The sequence below is a fragment of the Falco rusticolus genome, chromosome 4 (assembly GCF_015220075.1).
Source record: "Falco rusticolus isolate bFalRus1 chromosome 4, bFalRus1.pri, whole genome shotgun sequence".
Taxonomy (NCBI): domain Eukaryota; kingdom Metazoa; phylum Chordata; class Aves; order Falconiformes; family Falconidae; genus Falco; species Falco rusticolus.
In genome coordinates, this window is record NC_051190.1 from 38,563,056 (window position 1) to 38,580,607 (window position 17,552).

Here is a 17,552-nt window from a genome sequence, read left to right on the forward strand (position 1 = left end):
AGGCGAGCTGGAATTTCTCAGTTAGCATACGTTCAGGAAGTAAAGTAAAAGTTTACTTGAACAAGCAATACGTTGTAAAAAGAATAGTGGATGTATCTGTATTATGTAAATCATTGGTTTGTCCTCATATGCAGTGCTGTGCTTAGCACTGGTGATGCATTTCCAAGAGATTAGAGCAAAATCAGTGCTTTCAGAAGTTCTTACATAGTTGTTTGGAGAAACTGAAGAAGTAGGACTGAGCGTAAGTGTTAAAATGGTGCTTCTGTGGAGGTGCTAGCACTTAAGAGAAAACAATTTTTTAAATGTGGCAAACTTAGAAAAATTGCTGTTTTCCAGGGCTCCATCTCTTGAACAAGATGAAGCTTACAAGAATTGTGTTGTTTTAAAGAAGTTGTACTTTATTTGCATCTTAATTTTCTCTTAGCAGGAGAGCAAGTGAGCTCAGTGTTTTACACAAATTATTTTGTGTTTCCATTTTGGAACAAATTACTTGCTGCCTGAATTTTCTTCTGATGAATTCTCCACTTTTGCCATTTTCCTCAGTAGGCATTTGAGGATTGGCATCCTTTTCTAGTCTCTTCCCATCCCCAGTTTATTGTCCTAATAGTATTATCAACTGTGATTGTGTGTTAGCTTTTTCTCTTATTGATGCTCCAGTTGTGATGAAGGCTTTTAAGAAAAGTAAGAGAGCACGCTAGGTTTGTTCTTCTGAAACTGAAATTTGTGCTGAAGGAGAATGTGGGTTGGCTTGGTATTTTTACCTCCTGTTCCCTGATGTTTGCCACCTGATGTATTCAGCTTAAAAGATTCAAAGAGCAGCGACAGAAGTGGTGAGGCAGCTAATCTACCTAATAGTGAATGTGCCGAACTTGACTAAACGGTTTAGAATGTAGCTGCCATCATGCTTGAAGAACTGTGTGAGGCTGTAAGCAAACTCTCAAGCAGTATATCCTGAGGGAAAGAAAGAGGTGTGAAATAAAAATGCAGAAGAAAAACTAAAATTTTTGAACTAGGGTTTTCTCATGATGCTTCAAATGAGTGGTGTGCATCACTGATTAACCTCGTTCAAGTGTGGCTCAGAAGCCCCTTTTTCTCAATTCAGTGTGTTTATATGCAATGTGTAGCGCTCATGACTATGACCTGGGACTAGCTCTGTTGTGCAAGACCTTGCTTCCTTGATGGTTTGTTCTAATCCTTTTTTAGTAAAAGGCAAATCAAGGAAGCTCCATTGCTTTTTCCATTTTTATTTCTTGTGGTATGTTTTTCTAAGCATTCTTTCTGGTAAGAGAAAAAGAAGAAGAAAAAATAATCCAGAATCCAATCCCTTCACCTGCTCTCAGAAATAACTGGGATTCTTTTCATCTGGAGCATGATAAGCCAATACTGTTAGTTTTGAGCTGGACTTGCCGTTTTAAGGCAGCTCTTGAAAGAATGAGAAGTACACAAGAAATGAGCATGGCAACTCAAGCTCATGATGCTTGCATAAGCCGAAGGTGGCAGATTAACCTTACCCCTAACCAATTAAAAAGACAATGAAAAATTAACTGATTCTCATTGTCAGAGGGCCATAAGGTGCTGACATCAAGACAGATGTTTTTCCATTGGCAGGGAGAGATTAAAGCAAAATACTTCCTAAATCCAGAGACACATAAGCAAAGGATTTCGTAGATCTCATATGATCACCTGGAAGAAACAACCTGTCAATACAAGTTAAAAAAAAAAAGCTATTAAAGTCATAGTTGTATTTTCTTGGGAGTATATAGCATGTTCTTGATAGCCTAGAATATTTTTGGAAATAGGGAGAATAGTCCCTGAGAAGGTTTTGTGAATTAAAAATAAAACAACTTACTATAGCAAGAATTTTAATGCTTTGTTGACCATGACTGTGCAATTTGCATATTCAGATTTATTTAGAGGACCTGCTTTGTGATTTTGTGCTGTCTGGGGTCATCCAGAAACCTCTGAGTAAACTTCTATGCTGCTGTATGTATCTCTGCTCTGCTCACTACCAGACTCCTTCCGTGTAACAGTTTTTCTTGTAACTGTGGCATTGTGGCCCAGTTCTCTTGGACGACACTACAAGGATAGTTTTCATTTGACTGGGTTGAAGTTCTTTAAGAAATCTGCTTAAAGAGCAGAAGGATTCTTCTTTGAACAGTTATTGCTTGACGGAGGTTGAGGAACAGATCATCTTGTCACAGCAATTTCCAGTAGTAGTGGAACTGCCCTTTTGTATTGTACCATTGGTTTTTTGCGTGAAGTCCAGTAAGATCAGAAGACGTGTTCAAACCATCTAGAAAATCTTTTTAAATTAAGAGTTGTTTTTTTAAGGTTTGTTGATAGTCAAGGTCATTAAACAGTAGCAAAGCTAAGCAGTTGGCCTGTTGCTTCCGTAGAAATGAGCATTTCATTGCAAGCATGCTCCGTGCTTCATACTCTCCTGTTGCTGTGAGTTCATCTTTTTCAAACGAAGGAGATGAAGCTGCCATATAGTTCATTGTGGCTGGCAAGAGCTTGAAGCTGTGTTTCCATAGATTAGGTATTGTACAGTCTCTTGCTGAGGTGCATTCCCCTCCTCCTAATACTGCTATCAAAACTTGTGGAAAATCAGAAAAATTTGGGAATGTTCCTGTTTGGTTTGTATTGTTCTCAAACTTCCTTTTTGCACTTAATAATTAAGAGTTTTGGACAGTGATTCACCTAATTGGTACTTTCGCTCTTGCCCTTAAGTAGTAAAGTCCCATTGGGATGAGTAGGACTCTTGAGTCTTTTCTTTCTCATGTGTTTCCAAGGTGTAACGCCTCCTTATACAATTGTGTAAGAGGAATCACCTTTTCTTCATTAACTTCAGAGCCGTATCACTCCAATAAGGATGTGCTGGTATCCAGCAGCAGAAACTTAGGGGAAAAATCTGGAGTTGCGTGTGGCTGATGATCTGCAGAAGCCCCAGAAAAGGATGTAATTGTTTGGTCAGATCTTAGTCTGAACCTGCAAAGAGATCAGGAGAAAATGGTGGTGTATCTTCATACCTAGTTAGGAGGATTAAATTATTGGGTTTTTTTTAAAATGCCTTTGCAAGATTGTAGTTTTTAAGTAACCTTATTCTACATATTTTGAAAACTAAAGGAGAATACTTTTAATGATTAAAGCTAGAACCTGCCTGACAGGGAGAAACTGATAGAAAAGCTGATCTGGCTGGCAGATCTTCCAATGTGGTATTTCAGGAGGTGATCTGGTAGTAATGAGTTTAGATCCAGATTTCCAAGTGCTGTGTACAATTGGTGAGTTTTCCCTGCCTGTGTACATATGTATTTAAGTTGGTACCAGTAGTAGGATTGACATCAAAGTCTTAACAGGTTTAAAATAATCGCTAACTGTGCAAATCAAGATCTATTATGCTGGATTTTTGCTATGAGTTCAGAGCAGTTTTTTCTCTTAACTGTATTGGCCTAATTTGTTTGAATAGCACATATTTTCAACTTTGTTTTAGCCAAAATAGCCACATGGCAGTGCATGTTGCAGTAGAAGTTTCAGATTAAAGAGGAGGAGGAACTCTTACCAGAAATGAACTTCAGAAAACAGTAAAACCATTTTTTATGTCTACCATGAGAATAACCAGTTGTCTCTCTTTTTTTTTTTTTTTTTTTTTTATTTTATTGCTGAGCTATAAAAGCACTGAATTCTGTTATTTGTTGTTTCTAGGCTGGCTGTCTATCTAACACATGAGTCTTTGATGAGCACATTCACAGTTTTGCTCCCTGTTCTTTGCTGAGTAGTGTTTTGGTGTTGGATATTAATCTTGAGTAAATTTAGGAGGAGAATGAACTACATTAAAGAGCAAGCATTCTGATAGACTTACATTGTGTATGTCGTTATGTTACGTGACTTGGTGTTTTGAGGAATCTGCAGTAAGGAAAGTTCGTGATGAGAAAAAAAAACGGAGCAAACTGTTTCTTCAAACAGATTACCCAGTTGATATAGCTAAGTACCAGATTTAGATACGCTTGCTGATTGTGAATTAAGTCAGCTGAAGATGTTCTCATTCCTTTGCAGTTCTGTGTGTTTTAGCAAACTGCTTGTGCTGTTTGCTTCTCTGGTGACTCTCAACCTGTCTGAGATGTTTTAACATGACTCGCAGTTAATTTGCTTCTCATCCTCCAAGTTGTCTGTACCAGACTGCCAAGCTGACTGTCTCCTAGCAGACCATGCCTCTGGCAAACACAAGTAGCCAGTCCAGATCACATTCCAAATAATGCTGCTTCCCAGTTTCAGGGGACTCTTTGACCACAGTTGCTTGGTTCTCTGTTGAATAACTATCACCAGAACAGCGTTTTTACTGAGAAGAGACATATGTGCTTTTATAATAATATGAACAGAAGAAGGATATAAATATATAGAAACACATAACAGCAAAACTCACTGACGTGTAGTAAAATTAAAATACCTGTAACACAGTTTTGTTTTGAAACGTGACCATGCAAAGTGGTACTCCACGGATGAGTTTACTGTGATGTATCAGAGAGTGTTGGTGACTTAAAAATGTCAGTTACCACAACTCTTACTCCTGGCACCTGAAATTGAGTTGTTTCCTATTTCTAGTGTGTGAGTTACATTTCGTTTGCAGTTGTGCAATGTCACTGAAGGTCTTTGAAGCAATAGTCACTTGGCTCCTATCTTCTGCTTAAGCAGGTATCTGGGTTTTGTTTGACTCTAGTGCTGTGAGGCAAATGCTGCAAGAAACACCAGTCAGCCTTCATGGGGACAGACCACAACTTGGTTTCCCCTCCTCCTGCTTCCAGCTCGGGCAGTTAAAAAGCCTGTCTCTGTTAACTTGCATTTGACTTATCATCCAGCTGACAAAAATGAAATGTTTGTGCTATCTTTTCAGGGTAGAGTTGTGCCATTATTTTCTACTGTGGTAACACAACACAAACGTTAAGCATTTTGCCACTAACTAAATCATACTGGTTACCATCTTGTAATTCTTCAGTTTTCTTGTTGGAATGGGGTTTATTTCTAAGTAGTGTATCTGAAAGAAGTTTTTGGAAGTGAAACTAATGCATCCACTGGTTCATTTGGAAGCCACAGCAAGAATTTCCAGTGTTGTTTCAGAAGGTTTATTAAAATGGCAAAAACATCCAGGTCCTTACTAGTAGTTGTGACTGAGATTACTTCTTTCTTGTTTTTCGACTGTCTTCATGTATCTTCCTGCTGCAGTTCATAATTTTTTATTTTTTTTTTAATACAGAGGTTAAAAATGACTCAGATGTTGAGAGGGAGTAAAACCTGCCAACTTAAGTGTTGGTGTGTAGAAGTTATGAAATGCCTCATTACTCCAGTCAGAAGGAAGTGTCTGTCGTAGTAATTTTCTTAATAGACTCTAATTGTGCACATAGATACTATTTCACAGGAGCTTTTCTGATGACAAGACCTTTTAGCATTTCTCAAAACCTCTTCTTACTTAAAAGATAAACTTAATGTTTGTACTTGACAGTGAGCTGTGATTGTATTGGGAATCCTGTAATTGGAAGTACATGCAGAAATGTGTCAAAGCAGCTGGTATTATGGTCTGAAAAACTAAATGCTGGTGGTCTGTTTCCTTAGAAAAAAGGTAATGCAGGAAACTTGGAAAATGATGTATAGCATGATATGTACTGTGTCATCCTCCGTAAGAAATGGGTCAGGAGTGGAGAAGCAGTGAGAGAAGGCAGTTCTCCTGTGGCTTCTACAAGTGGAAAACACTTTGTTGAAGTACAGATGGGACGCTTTCTACCATCAGACAAAAAGTAACATGTTTGAAAGTTGCACTTCAGAATTTTGAAATCCCCTCACTTAGCTAGGGGTTTGAAATTTCAGTACAAGAGGCTGCACAGGACATGTCCAGGTCTGCTTTATAGTGGGCAGGCTATTTTTCATGTTTATTTAAAGATTAACTTTTAAACTGGAAAAGATAATTCAATACGCTGTTTGCCCCCACATCTTAAAAAAAAAACCCACCGGTTTCCTGAATTCTTACTGACACAATTGCGAGTTTACTTTGCAGGGCTGAGTGTAAGGAATGGCAAAATGTAATAGCATTTGCCTTTCTTATTGTGAATGTTTGGAGGACAGAACTGTGTGGTTTGTTGGGTTTTTTTTAATTGGAAGCCTAAGTCCATTTGTGTGTGGCATCAATAGACAGTTTGACTGCTGCAGCTTTGTCCCATTGGCTTTGAGTGGCACATACTCATTTCTCCTCCTCATCCTCCCTCCTTCTTGCCACTACAGTAAAGAGTATTTACTCTGGAAATCGCTGTGACTGGGGAGGGCAGAGGCATACTAAGCTTATAGTTTGTGTTTTAGATGTATGTAATCCAAGCAATGGCTTTAATTGTAAGGCCAGAAACACTTTGTAGAATCGGGATTTAAATGAATGAGGACTTCAGATTATTTTTGAACTCCTGATGCTACAAGAACTACCTCTGAGTAGCATCTGGAAATGTTAGTAGTTCCATATTCTGAAGATTTTCAAGCCCTGAAAGGATAGTCATATTCTTTGGTGTTTGGAGGTATGATCTGCTTTAAGTTTGGCAAATAAACAGCATAATGTGCTGTAAAAGGGGCTAAGCAGTGCCTTTGGTTTAGAATGAATCATAATGAAAATACAGCACGTTAAATATAGGAGCATCCTTGCCAAAAGGACTTGTCTAAGAAATAGACTTCTAGAAGAGAGTCATAAATAGATTATTTAGCAGTCTCAGAGTTGCTGCTGTTTTGGGGCAGAAAGGTTTTGTGTTTTCAGAGTGACTGCAGCATAATACTGTCCTGTCTGTGTGGTATTCTGTTTTTTTTTAAGGGGATTTTTAAAAACAAACAAAAGAACAAGTGCCCTTTGAAACTTTTGGCAAATTGACTAAATTAAATAACTACCTTTACGCTAGAAGGGTCTCTGTACCCTGGAAATACAGAACTGTTGGAACACCGTGAGTCGAAGATAGGAGGGATTTCACCCTTGGAGTGAGCTTTGTTTGCTTCCTTGGTGTGATATTGGGCATTTTGGGTTGAAATAACTTTTCTGGATAGTACTGTGTGCAGGCTGCTGTCAGTGAGAAGCGTGTGTCTGCAGGCCTGGTCTGGTCACACTGTTCAATTTTAAGAATGAAAATGGCCATCAGATCTTGCTGTGTTTAAAAACCTGGTGAGAAGTCTCTTGGTAGCTTCACATGAATTGTTAAATCTTTAAGGAGAGCATGTTTCTACAGAATGACGGGAGATTTCAAGGTAGCTGTTGAAGTCGGTGTGGTGTTTCAAAATAAACATATTTGACTCTTACAGTTACTTAAAAATTACTTCAGCAGTGTAAATTATTTATAGTTATGTTTCTTCTTAGTTACTGTTAATGTCAAGCTATGATATTTGTGCTAAGTGGTTGTTTTGAGCAAGCTATATTGATTTTTTTTTTTTTTTCTATTTTCACATATTTAATGTAACCTGTAGTGTAAATTTGTTTCTTGTCTATTTGATTTCCCCTTCACCCTCAGTTCTGGATTGAAATAGAATAATTTCTTCTTTTAGAATCACAGTCTCTTCCCTTCAGTGGCTCCACCTTTCCTTTAGGATTAATGTCTGTCAAGGAGAGTACATACTGTAAAGAAGGGAAACAGAATACCTCTTTTCATCGTATTTTTGAGATACCTTTCTTGTTGCTGTTGCTCTATAGAGCTACTATTGCCTTTTTCCCCCACCTCTGTAGAATATCCTATCGCACAGACAGCCTGGTAATGTCTCTTTGGCCAGCTTCTGGGAGATAAATGGGAATCTCTAGTGTTACTGTGTTTCTTACCAAAACAGTTTATTCTTTATAGTACTAAATTTTTGGAGCATGACTTGTTCTCCTTTTACTTTGCTGTCTCCAGCCAAAACTATTGGAACTTCAGAACTGCTGAGGTGCTGGCAGACACATCTGTAAGTTCTTTTGTGGCCTGTTGGGTACGTTTCAAAAGGCTGTATCTGTGTATCTGTGATACAGAAAATAAAGGAAGAAGCATGGACTTTGTGTTGAGATTTTCTGTTGGTTTAGAAACTTGCATTTAGCTTGATGATGATGAAGTATAGAAATCAAGGAGGACAGGGATATTTGAGTTGAGATCCTGTGTTACAAAATTTGGGTTTGATGTGACTATAAATGTGTTCTAGTACACTCTGATGCTTCTTCTGGAAGTAACTCATAAAGGTTTTGCCCTGTGAATATAAAATCAAGTGTCTGTAGAGGTGTATTGCAACTGAATATCAGTCTTCCAAAATCCTATTTTTAAGTGTTGATGAATTACTGTTTGGGTCCAAGCTATATTTCCTTGATGAAACAAACCTTTGAAACATCTTTAGTTATTTTTGCGGTTATGGTTAACTCTCTATTCTTCTGTAGTAAGAATAGTTCTTGTTTATCTGAAGAAAGCCACTTTTTCTGCTTGGCACTCAAAAAAGCTCTTGAAGCAATTGGATACATTGATCAATTGTGGCTAATTATCCATTAGAGCTTTGAAGTTTTTATTTGCAGAGGTGACACATTACAAAGTAAGCCTTCTGAGCTTTGTTTTTGCTTTGTAAGTACAACAGTGATGTTCAGTGCAGAAATTACTTTGATTCTTCCTGTAGTATATTCCATTGTATTAGCACTCAGGCTTGTGCAGAATTTTGGAGACACTTTCTTTATTAAAGCATATATAAAATGCAGGCATATGAATATTTTTTTTTTTTTTTCTGCAAAGGTTGATTTCTAGTGAAGTGTATTAGAAGATTTCATTCTCTGTATATCCAGTCATTTATAGAGTGGTTTCCCACAAAAATCTGTCTTCTGGATTTCAATAATTGTGTGAAAACGTTTGTACATATTTTAAGTGGTCTTGTTGCCTTGGAATACTTAAATTTGTCTTTGACCTCTGTGAAATGCTTGGAAGAGAATTTCAAATCTTACTACAAGTGGTAATAAAACACCTGGCTTCACTCTCAGTGGAATTTCTAAAATTTTATTTCTAGCTTTACCGAATCTTTTATCCTGTAATAGAGGATAAAGTAAATCACAATCATTCCGGGACATTTGATTACTTTTCTTTAAGCTGGTTTACTACTGAAGAGCAAAAAACTCTTAAATGCTTCATGAATCTGTGGCAGTAGGCTTTTGTTATAGCAATTAGCTTAAAGAGGTAGGAGAGTGGAGACTCTGAGCACAAGGTAGGCTTCCTCTGAATGCTGCTAGCCAGATGATGATTTAATTCCCCAAACCAATTCTTGAAATGTTACTTTTTTTTTTAGGGCGTTCTCATTACTCACGGATTTTAAAAGTGAGTGGTTTTGTTTTTGTTTTTTTAATAGTATTTTTGTCAAACTGCCAAATCTGCAGATTGGTTTAGGTGAGGAGCTCTCACCTCGGCCGAGATAATGGGATTGCCACCATTCTTGCACTGAAATGGAATTTGCTGCTTTTTTTTTTTTTTTTTTTTTTTTTTTTGGTAATGCCACTGGCTTTGTGCCATAAAATGATTAATCTTTTCCTTGCTTCCCCATCTGTCCCTCTGGCATATAGATTCGAAGCACCATGGTGACTTTCTTTTGGAACATGTTACTATAGGATAAAATAGTAATTAGTAGAGACTTTATTTTTGTCAGTAAACAGATACAAGATGATGCCAACATAGTAAAGAAAGCCTGTCTTTCCCGCTTCACAAATTAACATAAATTCCTAATGGACCTATCTTTTACATTTCCGAGAGCCATAATTGGTTAGGTGGACCTTGCTTCGTGTTAGGGGTTTGTGTTTCGTACCAGGGGGAGATAAGAGTCCAAAGTGCAAAGGTCTCTGTGTGTGCCTGGCTGCAAAGCTGCTCTTTTGTACTGAGTGCGCAAGCAAAGCGGCTGATCGGAGTTGTGGCAATAGCACACAGGGACTGAGGAGGGATTAACTCCAGGTGGCTGATGCCAAATCGTAGTAGCTCTGGAACTTCTACGTGTTAAACTCATCTGGGAACTGGTGGTGAAGCGGAGTAGATGGCAAAGCATAGGTCTCTTGTCTCTCATTGAGTTACCACTCTGGAAAGCAGAAATAAGCCTTTTGAAAGCAGTTCTGTCCTCTTCCACTGTTGCTTACTAACAGTATTAGCAGCAGCTGAATTGTCTATCTGTCTGAATTTCTGATGTTCCTCTGTTACTTAGAGAAGATCTACCCTTGGATTCACAGTACTTTGTATACTTTAATTTATAATTTCTGAACATCTGAGGTACCTGACTACTTGGTTTCCTTGTCTTGAGAGAAAGATAAGAAAGATTGAAAGGAAGAAAGTTAAAATTATTTAAATCAGGCAAGGTGATGCACTTCTTAGTAGCAAAACCATTTCAGTGGATGGGAAGAGAGAACGGGGACAAAATGCTGAGCTTTTTAACCAAGTTGAGTGTTGAAAGCCCAGATTTGAAGTAGGTGTAGTAACTTGATGACAAGGTACTCGAAGGCTTAGTCCAATAATGGAGTAAGAAGTGACTGGTTTTGGAGAGGCCCATAAAAGAGGAAAGGAAAGGTTGCATGTGATTGCATGGATTGGTGGCAGCAAATACAGAACTTCTGAATCGTCCCTGTCCTGTAGTGACTTCCGACAGCCAGCGATAGCTTGGAGGCAGGACAAGTATACCATTTCTGTATACCCAGTCATTCTGTTCGCACCAAACCCAAGGGATACTTCTTGGATCTGTGGGTCAGAGTGGGAAGTGCAGAATTTCCATTTCATGCCAGACAGGGAGGGAGGGAGGAGAAAAGTGTCTCCAACATATCGGTGACGTAATAGGGGGTTTGGGATGAATCATGTGAGATGCTGAGTAGCAATGGCTCTAGAAGGGTTATTTATTCACAGCTGCTCGGTCAACCTAGGGCTGTTGATGATGGTATGACCCTAAAGTTACAGTTCAGGCATTCATAAAACTGAATCATAGTTTATAGGTAGCTTTTGAAAGGGGAAACTAGTTAGTGTCTCCTCAGCATTTAGCATGGGTTGTTTCAGTGACAGAACAGGAGGAAGTACGGGGAACATCCTTCCTTGCAGATCCAAGGGATTTAGAAGAAAGCAATAGTACATGACAAAGATGTCTTACTAGAGCTATTTATACTGTTGAACAGGCAAGCTCTCACATATGCAACTCTTTAGTGCTACTGTTAGTTTGTGGTGATCAGGCCTTTTATCAAGACAAATCATATCTAGGATGCCTCTGCTCTCTCTCTCTTTCCTTAATTATGACATGCATGTTCTGTTCTCTGAAATAATTTAAATTATTAATCTGGGGCTTACAGTTAAATTGATTTTAGTTTTTGTACCATGGATTAAGTCCAGAATAATATAAGGACAGTGGTGGCTTGCTAAAAGGCTGTCTTTCTGTCTTCCTCCTATAACTATTTTGTCAGATTCAGAGGTCTGAGAACAGTTTGGTGGAAGGCTCTGACCTTCCTGGTTTTCTGTTGCTGAAATAGATTTGAGAGTAGCATAACCAGTAGATCAGCTGTGTATCCTTACGCTGCCACTACAGAGGTTGTAGTTCTTCACAGCACCCCTCCCCAAGGGTCTTCTAAACAATTTCCTATCATGCTTTCAGCTCCCTCCCATGTCCTCAGGTAATCTTTCTGAGGTGCTGACAGGACAAAACTGGCAATAATGATGGGTCATTGAGAGCCTTGGGTACACTGCCTGCTGCTAGATGCTGTGGGTAATAGCAGAGGTCTTTGTCCCTTTTCTTCATGGAGATGTTGATCTGAGTTCATAATCTACTTGTCCATCTCTCTATTCGGCAATATTAGGAACTTAATTATCTGTAAGACCTTTAACAAATGGGTCAAATTGCCCAATGATTTCCAAAGTGATTAGAGAAAATCTGATTTGAGGATGGGGCAGGAGAGGGGACACTGATTGTCACAGCACTGTTCATTAAGCCCAGTTTCCTTAGGATAAGGAAGCTAGCTAACAGCGTAACTGGTTTTGTGATCCTGCAATCAATGTCAGTCTGAAGAAGCAACTTAATTGCTGCTGGAATGAGTGAGTGTATGAAATTCCATCTTGCAGTCCACTGTGTCTCTGAGCCTGTGTCATTGGAAGAGCAATCATTTGAAGTTGCACTTAGTCATGCTCAGTCTAATACAGTTCTGTGATGCAAAGGAGGATACGATAGTTTGATGCAGATTTTGGCTTTTGTACTGCACCTCTGCTTTCCTGGACTTTGATACTTGTCTCTGGGTTTGGTTAATGGACTTGGCAGCTTGGTCAAGGTCTTAGATAATTTTTGATTATTTGATATTCCTGAGATAACTTTTTCTTCTCACCTTTCTGTATTGTCTTTAGGCAAGCAAAAGGAACTTGTAATATGCTTTCTACTATTAGATTCCATTTTATAAAGAATTAGGCATGTAAAAATGACAGTGATACAAAGTCAGACGTGATACCTTTGATTATAGGCCTTGTGGCTCTGGTGAGTTAATTCCTTTGATAAGTAGAAACACCATTTAGATAAAAGATTAATATAATCTTGAGAATTTCAGTGGTATTTGGTCACTTACATTTTTTTTCTAACTTTTGCTTTGAAGCTATAGAGCTTCAGCTCTTAGCTGTTGATAATCTTTGCTAAATAAGTTTGCTAAACATTTGTGTTGTCACCTTTCTGTTCCCCAAATCGGTTGTTTAGGATCACTTCAGTCCTTGCCATAATAAGATAATTGAATTAATAAGCTTAAATAGTAAGCTAAATAGATTAGGCTATTAGATTGCAATTAGACTGTATGTTGTACCCATGCCTTTCAGTCCTTTGAATAGTTCTTGTGGCCTCTCTGAATCCTGTGATTTTTATGTATTGCTCAACAAGAACTAAAACAGCATGGTCATCATCACTGCAATAGCATTCACATCAAGCCAAACACATAAAGATGTTACTTTACACTTACAGAGTATTCTTTTCATACCTCCTGTTGTCATTAAGAGCTCAGATCTGTTGTTCAAGTGCTGTGCAGATTCACAGCTTTCAAAGCCCAGCCAGGCTTGTCTAGCTTGCTTCCTTTCTTTGTAGGACTGTTTCCTAGTTAAAAATCTAGTAGGTACTGAACTGAATATCAACGATAACTATTTTTAGTTTACAGGATTGGATCATAATCAGATTACTTCAGCCAGGCTTATTTTCCACTGAAGCCATGCTGCTTTGAGTTCTTTGATTCTCATATCAACCTTTCAGTATTTTTTCTGCTGTCAAGCTAGTCCACATTTGGTGGTATTGTTTTGGGTTGGTTTTTTCTAAATACTTGGCCAGAATAACCTTCTTCTATTCTTGTACAGAAGGGCCAGTGCTTCAAAAGTTAATGAAAGTCAACTTTTAACTTAGAGATAAGGGTTTTGGGGGTTACTTTGTTTTTTCTTTCAGACTATTCTGTCTGGATCAACCAATTAAAGTTAATGCTCCGAATTTTTTTTTTTTTATGTAGGCGGTGGTGGTGCAAGATACAAAACTAGCAGTGTTGTCAGGGGTAGGTGCTGCTCCTTGGCATGTACCTGCAAGTGAGGATGCTTGCTTTCTTGTAGGAAGACTGATAGTGAACTCAGTCTGTCCTGCCAGACCTTTTAAGTTTGGAAACCCTGGTGTGAAAGGTGGGTTGGGGTAACAGAGAGCAGTTTCCCAAAGAAAAATGTGTAGCAAGAAGCAGAACTGTGTACAGTTCTGTGGTTTATGACCGCATATTGGAGAGGAAGATAAAAAAAAGGATTGTGAATAGGAAATTACGTGCTTGTAACAGTGAATGGTTTTTGCAGCATGTTTTATTAGTTGCATGTCCTAGGAGCCTCAGAGGAATGTGTTGTAATGAAGTAACTCTGACTGCTTGAATGAGAGGACTGGCTCTAGTGGTAGAGGTGAAGGGACAGTTAGTAAAAACTTAAGAGTAGGAGGAAAGGACAGAATTTATTTATGGCCTAGACACTTCGTGTAGAGAGGAGTAGCTCCTTGATGCTGGGCCAGGGGAAGAAGTACTGTGGTATGTCAACAGTGATACAGAAGGGAGGGAGGAGAAGAGTAAGCTTTAAAAATAGAGGAAATGACATAGTATGAAGATCCAGTCTGCTCCTAAGGTATCTTTTAAATTAGATCAGCAAACTTCTCATTTCTGTCAAATCAACTCTGAGTTGCACCATCAGATGAGGTATGTAGATTTGGTCACAGACTTGATCTATAACGTCTATGAAAGTCTAGCAGCTAGAGGAAATGGAATTGCTGTTCTGCTCTGAAAAGAACTAAAAAGCAAACCAAAGAGAAGTATCTCCCACACCTGGTGCTTGAAACATTACAGTGTGGGATGTCTTATGTAGTCCAAGTCAGCTAAAGAAAGGTTTTAAGAACTTTGTACGTTCCTTGGATTGTGAGAGTAGAGTGAAATACCCAGTCTCCTCTCCACACTCAGTAATAGATTCCAGTATCTGAGAGAGTTGCCATAGTGATAAAAAGGGGAACAGAATCTGCTTGTCTTTCTGGGATAGCAGAATTATTAAATTAAATGCATCTTTTCCATTAAAGGAGAGCAGCATTATCATATTTCTGAAAAGAACTGCTTTAGAGTGGAAATAATGTGTTTAAGGTGGTGTTTTGCATTAATCATGTTACTACTTCAGGCACTTCTAGCCTTGACTTGCTGTTCCGGGCTGGGGTGGTTTATAGCACCCCTGCATCTCCCCCACTGCAATTGATGGAACAGCTGCATAGAAAACACCTCGTGTGAAAAAGTCTGCTTTACTCCATCAGAAGTCATTGCAGCTGTGACCACAAGGAACCAGACAAGAAGCAAGAGTTGCACAAAGCTGTAACACAGAAACACGAGTATAAAACTGGGAGTTGCCAGGGGTTGAGGTGGGATGAAAGGAGCCACCCTGGGATGGAGTGCAGAGAACATGGCCTGCAGAAAATGGTGATTGCATCAGGTAGAGAGAGGAGATTCACTGACAGTTGGATGAACTGCTGGAGAGGAAGAGAAGGCAACAGGGGAGGGAACATCCTTAGGCTTAGAACAAATCAGGGTGAACATAACCCAGGCTTTCAGAGAGAAGCTTTCTGTTTTTGTTGTAATGGAAATGCACTGGCTGCCATGCTGCCATTGCAGCTTGAGTAGCCCTGCGATAGACATCCATGCCCATGCATTGCAGGTGGAAAAAGAAACAACTCACACTGGATTGCTTTTCGCTTTTGTTCCTTTCAGGAAAGTAAATTTAACAAACTTTAAGCAAAAATACAAGTCTTTGTGATGGCTCAGCATCACGCGTAAAAGCAGCCATTCTTACCAGGTTGCTAACTCCCATGTTCTTGCTAGTTTATCATCTTTGATGACTTGTAATTACCTAGTAATCTTCCCCTGAACTACCTAATTTGGGATCAGAGTTCTTTTTCAGAAATATAAAAACAAAGGTCTTCTGAATACCTGCCTCCCCTCGCTGCCCCCTCATTTCACATAAGAAAAAACCTGGGGGAAGAGGCAGGAGCCCCACAGCATTTGAGCCTTCTGACTTGTTTGCTTCAGAGCCACTGGTTTCAGTTTGCAGAATGAATAAGCAGTGTAAAATCTTTACTATGTTATAGGCTCAATCATCCGATTATATTTGCCAGTTGTTTCTTGAGATCTCAATTAGCAGTGGTTTAGATAAAGTTTTGCTGAAGGTCACCTAATCTCAGTGTTCAGATAATTAACTAGGAAATGCCAGTTAGTGCCATATGCATTTGGACGTCTTTCAGTGTTTGACATGCAGGGGATCTGCCTGATTCTCCCTTTTCTTCCACCTCCTATTCGTTGCTTTCCCACTGGTGAGGAGCAGACAGTGGTTTGCTTTGCTGGGGTCCCTGCCTGCCTGCATTTGCTGGAGGTGGTGAATAAATGCCGAGCTGCTCCTCACGTCACCGATCAGCTCTGAAACGCTGTTGATCTTAACGCTGTTTGGCAGTAGGTTGTTCTCCTGCTAAAACTCCTCATTGTCAATCCCAGCCTGGGTTGAAAACTGTTATAAAATAGATAAGAGTTCATTACAGCAGTTCTTGCGTTGTGTTGCGCGCTTCTCCTACTCTCTCTGGAAATCACAGTCCTGTTAATAAGATTAACTCCTCTGAGGCCAAAGGGAGTTTAAAAACCCCTGAAACTATGTATATCTATGAGCTTTAATAAACTCGTCTTGCATATGGTCCCTCCTGATTTTTGTCTTCATATTTACTTCAGGGATTGCCATGTAAGAAAGATAAAGTCTTTCCACCTATTCAGACTTCTTTTTTTAAAACAGACGGACTTAAACAAAAAAAGTCTTTGGCAGTTTGTTTCAGTGTCAGGAATTTACAAAAATGAAGTGTAGGTTAAAGGGCATGTCTAATGTTTTACAATGTTATCAAACTGTCAGCTTTTTTTAAGTTGTAAACTGGTGTAACTCTTTAGCCTTGGGTTCCTTTCACTTACTAAAGCACAGCTTTAGACATTGAAGTACCATGTGGCAGAGAGCAGGTTTAAAAAAAATAGGTGTCAAATGGAAGCTACTTTGCTTCCAGCTTGGTTTCAAAGAACAGCAAGGTGTTTCTTCAAATTTCAATGAAGTATCTATTATTTAATGACCACCTAGAAAAGGAGAAATTACCCTCATCACTTTAAGCACTTGGTTTGGAAGACTTGAAAGGTTGCTTTGCTGTTGTACTGAATTGTGGTATGTTTCATAATAAGATCTATTGAAAAGGAAATATTAAAATATGATAAATTGATTGTGTGGCACCTGTTAGGACTGCAGTTCCTTGGTGCTTTGGGGATGTTCTAGTGATTTAGAATTTTAACAAACTTAAAATGAAATTTTCTGTTGTCTTTTGAGACTAAAATATTTGTGGTATTTTTCCTTAATATCTATTTTCAAACGTTATTCCTTTAATACAAAAAAATTAATCTTTCCTGATAATGAAGTGAGATGACAACACCTCTCTGTTTCTTTTGGAGCAAGAACTTAAATTTGGTGTAAAATTTGCTTAGCATCCTCACTGTCTAAGAAAATCTCTTGCCTGCTTTTTGAAAGTTCAGCTGTGTTTAAGATTCTGCCAGAGGCTTTTAACATTAGGCTAAGCAAGCTTAGCACATCCGTGTTGGGCAACTTGGGTCGTCTGCATTGAGTCCTTTCCATTTCCTCCTCGGTGGCTCTGTGTGCTCCAGCCGAAAGCTGCCAGGTCTGGGAAGGTCTTGGCGCCATCTCCTGCGGGCTGGGGTGGCCCAAGTTGGGCCATGGAAATAGGGGAAATGGGTTTATGTGTACGCAGCATTCCTCTCCCCCAGTTTGGGCTCACCACTGGGCTTTCACAGAGGCCATGGTGGCTGTAGGGGCTTGCAGCATAGCGGTGGTTGCCAGAATAGTCAATATATTATTCAGTTTTTTAAAAAAACAACTCCACCAAACCTGTAAGCAAGTTCAAAGAAGACTAAAGGGCCGAGTCCTTCTGCAGACAAGTGAAGTTTGTAGTTGGGGCTTTAGACACAATGGGAAACTGAATAACAGCCAAATGGC

The 17,552-nt window shown here is 39.0% G+C and overlaps 1 protein-coding gene across 5 annotated transcripts in view; it reads left to right on the forward strand.

The window, feature by feature from the left end:
- Window positions 1–17,552, forward strand: part of LOC119147436 (CREB binding protein) — a 96,956-nt gene that overhangs the window by 16,705 nt on the left and 62,699 nt on the right. The gene's annotated exons all lie outside the window — the stretch shown is intronic.